We start from the raw sequence: 8,821 nt of genomic DNA on the forward strand, positions 1-8,821 counted from the left end.
TTGATGACGTAGTGCGCCTGGGAGATACCATTTAACAGAGGAGGAGGGGAGTGAGGACGTCGGCGTCTGGGCGGAGTTAGAGAGGTTTTAAACACTATATTTTTATTTTTATTTTTGGTGAGTCAAAATTCATAGTCATAGCACTGTAACCTCTGTCTTTAAAAGTCATGAAAAAACTAATAGTATAGTATGTCTAAATTTCATTATGTAATATGTTAAAGAAAGTCAGTATAGTATGTTTTTTTAAGAAGTCATAGTACAGAATATTTAAAAAAATGAGGTCATAGTATCGTATGTTGTAAAAAATCTTGAAGTCATAGTATGGAATGGATTTTTTAAAGAGTCATAGTATAGTGTGTTATAAAAATGTCAAATAAGGATCAAACCCACAACCTCAGGCTCTCCAAGCAGCTCTCTAACATTCTGAGCTTTACGATCACATAGTTCAACTCTGTTTCTCCAAGTTCTTCACTCCATGTCATAAAAAAGTCATGGTATAGTAGATGTGTTGCTTTTGGTTTAAAAAGACAAATTTCCAACATTGTCCAACGTGGAGGTGCTCTTAAAAAACATCTAAACATTTTAAACGTGTTCATCGAGATTTCACGTCAATTTCATTTTGTGAATTTCCTGATTTCCAGCATCATCCAATGAGGAGGAAACAGAGAAATAACTAAATCCAAGTGAGCCCAGGGGGTCGGGCAACTTTGAAAATAATTACATGCTTTTGTTATGACTTTAAATATTTGAGGTTTAGTCTGTTTGGTTGACTCTGCGGGTGATTGAGGAGCTGATTCTCAGCCCAGCACCTCCTCAACAAACCTCCAAAGACCCCTGAATCCACTTCCTGTACCTTCTCAAGACTGTCTGAAAGTCCCTGGAATCTCCTGGAGAACCTGGAAAAGTCCATGAGCTTTGTGTCCTGCATTCAGGACGCTTCATTGGGCTGTATCACAGTCTAACTCCATGTCAGCGCTCATTTGTAGGACCTGCACTCTGTAACAGACCTGCGAGTGTGTCGGGCTGTCTGAACTCTATAAAACAGAGCTCAGACAGGTGGGTGGCAGCTCCTGAATTAAAAACAGGCTCCCTCCACATTATTGTCTCACCACACTGACCACACTGTGTGATGTCACACTGCGACCTGAATGTCCCGTCATGTGATTGGTCGCTTCACGAGGTCAGAACAGTTTAAATATGAGCCCAACCTGTTGGCCTCTGATAGTACGGTTACTACGGAGTATTACTGCAACTGGATCAACCAGAACGGCAGAACTGTGAGTACAAACTTTTAGATAGTACGCCAACTACTCCTGCTACTGCGATGAGTTTCCCACTTGTACATAAACCACCATTTGATTAGCGTTAACCTGCTGTGGTAGCCGAAGTACAACTTGTAGCAGATGCAGCACTTCATTTCTCCTTGCTAAAGTACATTTCAGAGAACACGTCACGCTGTAGTAACAATACATTTTGTAAATACATGCAAACTATCGTGGCTGAACATTCTCTCCTCTTCCTCAGTCAACGATGAAGGTCCCTCTGATCTTGTTGTGTTTACTGGGCCTCAGTCTGACCATGACAGTAAGTATATCTGTCTCGAACTAGAAGTTATGGGATGTTTTTTAGCTTGTAACAGCTTGTTTTCCTGATGTTTCATTGAGTTACGGTTCATTTTTGGAACCTTTCAGCATGTCTTTAACCATTTCTGAACATTTTTAGGGGCTGTTTACATCATGTTTTATAGTGTTAAAGTCATTTTTATGGAACTTTTAGCACATTTAACACATTTAAGTGTTTTTTAAGAATATTTAGCAAGTTGTGTTCTGTTTTTTAACGTTTCATCCAATTTATTTAAATTTAGAACACTTTATTGTATAATGTCCAGTTTGCAGATGTTTAACCACGTCATAGTTAATTGTCAGAAAGTTTTAATATGTTGTTGCACATCTTCAGACACATCTGGGCATGTTGCAGTTTGTTTTAGCACATTTTAGCATGTTATATGCAGGTCATCAGCTTTACCTGTCTCTGCTGATGCGCTTCAGTTGTTGTGTCTGTTTCTCAGATTCACAGAAGAAGAGTAGCCAGGTCAGACAGCTCTGAGGGAGATGATGAGGTGAGTGAAAGGACTGAGGAACCACAGCTGGAGGACATCTGGGTACCGATAGGTCTCAACTCTTTCATTTCTAAAAACAGACAAAATATCACGAGTCAGCATGAAGTATGTTAACATATCACAGAGATTTTCAAAAGAAGCTGATTTCATCTCCAAACTTTCAAATCAATAGAAAATATGACATCATAAAACACTAAGTCTAACGATCAGCCTGGTCCAGCCTCTCACCTGATTGGCTCCTGACTCATGAACGTCCACGATGTGAGGAGAGCGCGTCACTGTAAAAATACAGAAGCCGAAAATAATCAAATTAAAATAAAATAATGTCACCGGCTGCAGAATCTTTGAGATTTAAAGCAAACAAACAGTCAGCTGAGGCTCATGGGTAATGTAGTATTCAGAGCTACAATGACTTTGTTCTGTTACAGAGCGACTCCAACGAAGCCAGTGATGAAGAGGTGGAGGAGGAGGAGAGACAAGAGGAAGAGCAAGGAGGAGAGAAGAAAGGAGACGAAGAGGAGGAGGAGCAAGGACAGAAAGATGGGGAGAATGAAGGGAAAGAGGAGGAGGAGCAAGGAGGAGGAGGGGACGTAGAGGAAGAGGAGGAGGAAGAAGCAGACGAGGAGGAAGAGGAGGAAGAAAAAGAGGAGGAGGGGGAAGATAGCAATGAGGAGGATGAAGGAGAACAGGGTGAGGAGGAGGAGGAGGAAGAAGAGGAAGAGAGAAATGAGGATGAGGAAGGAAAAAAGGAGGAGGAGGAGGGTGAAAAACAAGGAGAAGAAGAGGGAGGAAAAGGAGTTGAGGATGAGGGAGGAGAAAAAGAGGAGGAAGAAGAAGAGGAAATAGGAGAGGAGGAGACAGGAGGAGAAGAGACAGGGGACGAGATAGGTGACGAGTTAGGACAAGGTGATGCAGGAGACACAGGAGGAGCAGAGACAGGAGGTGATGCAGGAGACACAGGAGGAGCAGAGACAGGAGTTGATGCTGGAGGAGACACAGGAGGAGCAGAGACAGGAGGTGATGCTGGAGGAGACACCGGAGGAGCAGAGACAGGAGAAGAGACAGCGCCTCCTGCTGTGGATGAACGGGAGAAAGCCTCCATATAGGTGAGACAAACAGAAACATGTTTACTGATTATTTGTTTGTTGTCTAAACAAAATTTCCCATCATTTCTTAAAATGGAGGCAAACTCCTGGCCTTTCCATTGACACCTCATTTGAGCCAATAGGAGCTTCCAGTGTTGTTTCTATGGTGTTAATACCAAGGAATGTATGTCAGTGACAGTTTTTGTAGTTTCAAGCTAGTTAAGGGGCCGTACACATGCCGCGTCTTTAACCGTCTGGAAAACGCGCGGTCAGGCGCTCGGTGCTACTCTTGAGTCTTTTCTTTGCCAGCGCTCAAGAGCACTGTGGCAAGTTCAGTCTGAGGTTGCTAAGCAACCTTAGCTAGCACACTATCATAGCCTATGTTAGTGTGTCAACCTGTTGTCCGTGGGACAGACATGAAGCTCTGACAGCTCTGCACTAAAATAATTAACTTCTTCTCGTTATCTACCACAAACTGATATTTACGGATGAAGGGAAAGGAATCCGCCCGCTGGTTTGTGATTGGTTTGTTCCCGTCACATGTGCTCTTAAAAATAGGCACTTGAGAACAAGTGTGCCACGACATCATTCTGGTGTTTGAGCACGCCTGCCACGCGTCTACATTGAAAACAATTAATTTGAGGGCACAAAAATACAGCATGTGTACTGCCCTTAAGGTGACAGCGATTGGCCAAGCATTCCTGGGGCTTATGGGTCTTGTAGTCAATGGCACTCCTCACCTCCAGAGGAGTTTTTAACCCCTTAACGTCATCACAGACTGTTACAAATGTACAGGCATAATAAACAAGTGGCTCCTCTGTCATCTAAAGGGGGAAAAAGAGTTGATTAATGTAGGTTTACTAGAAGTGTTTTATATACAGTAAGGTTCTGAATAGACATTTCTTTCTTGCTGTGTTGGTGTTACTTCATATTCACACATTCACTTCATTGTTTTATCCTCTTTTTTAAAAAAGTGCCTGGACTAAACCTCAGAAACAACACTGTTATATTCTGTGATATTGTTATTTACTTTTATCAAGAAAATACTCAGTCATATTTTAATAATCCCTCTGTCTGTGTGTTTAAGGTCACATGACACCGCAGAGCCAATCAGACAAGATGGATTCCAACCAGAGTGTGAAGTCACATGATGAGACATTTATTTGGTTTTTGTTGTTGTTTAACATTTAAGAATTGTGTCTCTTGTATTTCTGTGTCTTCCAGTCTGGAATATTTTCACTTTGAAAATAAAATCTTGAATCAGGTTCTTTGGTGGAAAATTTGTTTATTTATTTATTGATAAATCATGATTGTGGACTTTAATTGTTGACTTGTTCTGTGTTTTAACTGTATCCACATGATGTTTAATGTTTAAGCTGTTAACTGTTTAACAGAGCACATTTTGAGTCACTATATTTTAATAAAAAATGTGTTGAGCTCAACTTGATTGTGCTATAAATGTGTATATATAAAGGATGCACAATAATATCTGCTCATCATTATCGGACGATAATGGCCATAAAATAAAACATCGCACTCTGCAAAAATTAAAACAGACGATAAAATAAATAAGTGTAACAATTTCATGGTCGGGTCTTAACTGCTTATGATCCAGTTACTAACTTTCTAATGCAAAAGACTGATGATATAGTGCGAAATACTGACGTCACTGTGTGAAGATAATATTTACAATCACCATAAAGTGACCAGACATCAAAATAAGTTTGTAATTTCAGTGTATTTACAAATTGTTGTAAATAAAACGTACTGAACAATGAAACATTTGGGCCCATAAATGTGTTACAGTCTGTTAGAGTCTGCGTAGTGACGCTGAAGCTCAGAGGAGGTCAGAGTTCAGAGTTTAGTAACTTACGACACCGCACTGTCCTGACCACGGTAAATCCAGAGACAGCGGGCTAACGAGCTCCTTCACAAGAAAAAAAAAGTAAAAGTCAAAAACAGTTTTGAATAAAGTTATCCCCTCTTGATCCACCCACTGACATAAACTCACCCACTTAGCTAACATCCACACCAGTTAAAAGCTGCTACCATAGCTAGCTAGATGCTAACAGGCTAAACAGTCATCACAATTCTTCTTCCAGCACGGCAGTTAGTCACAACGGTTTTAACAGTCACTGAACCAAAGTCCCACATCCTGCATGCTAACGTCTTCACAGTCAGTTCTCATCGGCTCAATATTTAGTCCTTTTTCCTGCTAACTGTTAGCTGCTCTCCTCCATGCTAACGGCTCTCCAGGGTTGCCAGGTCTGACCCATTTTGTCTTCTTCGCCGCCATGATAGGCTGACAGCTTAACAAGCTAGTTACCACCCATTGTAAACTGTGTTTTATGAATTTCTCAAACCACCACAAAATAAAACAAAAGGCTGTGAATTATTATTTTCCTTAGGGATTTTAAGATTTTAAAGGAAACTTTTATAAATGCAGATAAATCAGATAATGAAATAGTACTACACAATGCAACACAAACACATGGTCTTAAACCAGGGTATTATGTATGTGAATAAATTAAAATATATGTAGAAATAAAGATAACCTGGTGTACAAGGACACAGATAAACATGTATATTCAGTCAGAGGATTCAGGGAAGAAAGTTGCATAATTTTCCTTAATACATGAACATATCAATATAGGTTACCAAATGAGTTTATAAATCAACATATAATTTACAATATAATATACATATATATATAGGTCTGACTTAATACATACAAAAAATAAAAGTCTAATAAAGGTCAAATCATTTTTTTAAAAACATGCTCTACCAAACAGTTCATTTGTCCTTTAAATATCAGCCTGTCACTAAAAAAAAAAAAAAAAAAATCAAACAAATCATGTAGTGTTGTAATGTTTGTAATATGTTAGTATACCAACATATATCCTGTAGCTACCATGGAGTTAGTCGTATTAGCAGCACTAGTATTATTTCTGCATATTTATTCAAGATATTTACCATTACAGTACTTTGACAATGTCACAGAAATGGTGTTAAAATCATACAGATAAGATTTTTCTTATTATCAAATACACAGTGGAATAACAATAGATCTATGGTGGTAACAGCACTGTAAATTTATCCTTTTTTTAGATTCATAAAGATTGTGAATTTATTATCTTAGCATCACGACCTTTAACATAAAAGGACAATTCAAAGTATTTCAGCATATATATATATATATATATATATATATATATACAGTACAGGCCAAAAGTTTGGACACACCTTCTCATTCAATGCTCATTCTTTATTTTCATGACTATTTACATTGTAGATTCTCACTGAAGGCATCAAAACTATGAATGAACACGTGGAGTTATGTACTTAACAAAAAAAGGTGAAATAACTGAAAACATGTTTTATATTCTAGTTTCTTCAAAATAGCCACCCTTTGCTCTGATTACTGCTTTGCACACTCTTGGCATTCTCTCCATGAGCTTCAAGAGGTAGTCACCTGAAATGGTTTCCACTTCACAGGTGTGCCTTACCAGGGTTAATTAGTGGAATTTCTTGCTTTATCAATGGGGTTGGGACCATCAGTTGTGCTGTGCAGAAGTCAGGTTAATACACAGCCGACAGCCCTATTGGACAACTGTTAAAATTCATATTATGGCAAGAACCAATCAGCTAACTAAAGAAAAACGAGTGGCCATCATTACTTTAAGAAATGAAGGTCAGTCAGTCCGGAAAATTGCAAAAACTTTAAATGTGTCCCCAAGTGGAGTCGCAAAAACCATCAAGCGCTACAACCAAACTGGCACACATGAGGACCGACCCAGGAAAGGAAGACCAAGAGTCACCTCTGCTTCTGAGGATAAGTTCATCCGAGTCACCAGCCTCAGAAATCGCAAGTTAACAGCAGCTCAGATCAGAGACCAGATGAATGCCACACAGAGTTCTAGCAGCAGACCCATCTCTAGAACAACTGTTAAGAGGAGACTGCGCCAATCAGGCCTTCATGGTCAAATAGCTGCTAGGAAACCACTGCTAAGGAGAGGCAACAAGCAGAAGAGATTTGTTTGGGCCAAGAAACACAAGGAATGGACATTAGACCAGTGGAAATCTGTGCTTTGGTCTGATGAGTCCAAATTTGAGATCTTTGGTTCCAACCGCCGTGTCTTTGTGAGACGCAGAAAAGGTGAACGGATGGATTCCACATGCCTGGTTCCCACTGTGAAGCATGGAGGAGGAGGTGTGATGGTGTGGGGGTGTTTTGCTGGTGACACTGTTGGGGATTTATTCAAAATTGAAGGCACACTGAACCAGCATGGCTACCACAGCATCCTGCAGCGACATGCCATCCCATCTGGTTTGCGTTTAGTTGGACGATCATTTATTTTTCAACAGGACAATGACCCCAAACACACCTCCAGGCTGTGTAAGGGCTATTTGACCAAGAAGGAGAGTGATGGAGTGCTGCGGCAGATGACCTGGCCTCCACAGTCACTGGACCTGAACCCAATCGAGATGGTTTGGGGTGAGCTGGACCGCAGAGTGAAGGCAAAGGGGCCAACAAGTGCTAAACACCTCTGGGAACTCCTTCAAGACTGTTGGAAAACCATTTCAGGTGACTACCTCTTGAAGCTCATGGAGAGAATGCCAAGAGTGTGCAAAGCAGTAATCAGAGCAAAGGGTGGCTATTTTGAAGAAACTAGAATATAAAACATGTTTTCAGTTATTTCACCTTTTTTTGTTAAGTACATAACTCCACATGTGTTCATTCATAGTTTTGATGCCTTCAGTGAGAATCTACAATGTAAATAGTCATGAAAATAAAGAAAACGCATTGAATGAGAAGGTGTGTCCAAACTTTTGGCCTGTACTGTATATATATATACAGCATATACATATATATATTGAATAACATTATATGTATCATTTAACAACAACGAATTATCAGAAGTGTTTTTATTTAATAGGAAATAAAGTCAATTTTGATAAAATAATCATTGCTTCTCTGCCTTTATCATTAAAAAAACGGTGAGGTCTGAAAACAAAACTTGTTTTTTGTTATCGCCAAGGAAATAAAAACAAATGCAAAAAAATACATCTCCTTTTCTTCTTTTTTTAGTGTTGACATTAAAGGGTTTTTCTGTGCTGTATCACAATTTGTCCCTTTTTGGACATTTAAATTGTTTAATTTGGTAAGTTTATAAAAACTAAACAGTTTTACTGGTTGTGTTAAACTCTGCAGGTCAAACACAATCAAACCTTCAGTCAGTTGTCACACTCCTAAACTGCAAACAACCAAACTTATTATTTCATTTCAGTTTTCTCAGTCAGGAACTCTTTGTTTTTACAATAAAACATTATTGATAGTTGTTTTACAGATCAATGACGACTCACTTCTGTGTTTCCTGTTTAATCTGAGTTTGTATCTCAGTGTTTTTTCTCTCCGTCTGCTTGAGTAATATATAAATTAAGCACAGGGAACACCCTCTACATTAAAAGTCTGTCTGGGAGCCCGTTAAGGAGCTTTTAATGAGGCTTCAGCTCCCACGCTGTCTTTACTGTTACAGCTACCGATGATGTCACTCACACTGAACTTGACTGAAGCTCAAAGGTCGGGAGGTCGAGCAGAAAATACAAAAACAACAGA

This window comes from Epinephelus lanceolatus, chromosome 22 (genome assembly GCF_041903045.1).
Source record: "Epinephelus lanceolatus isolate andai-2023 chromosome 22, ASM4190304v1, whole genome shotgun sequence".
NCBI lineage: Eukaryota > Metazoa > Chordata > Actinopteri > Perciformes > Serranidae > Epinephelus > Epinephelus lanceolatus.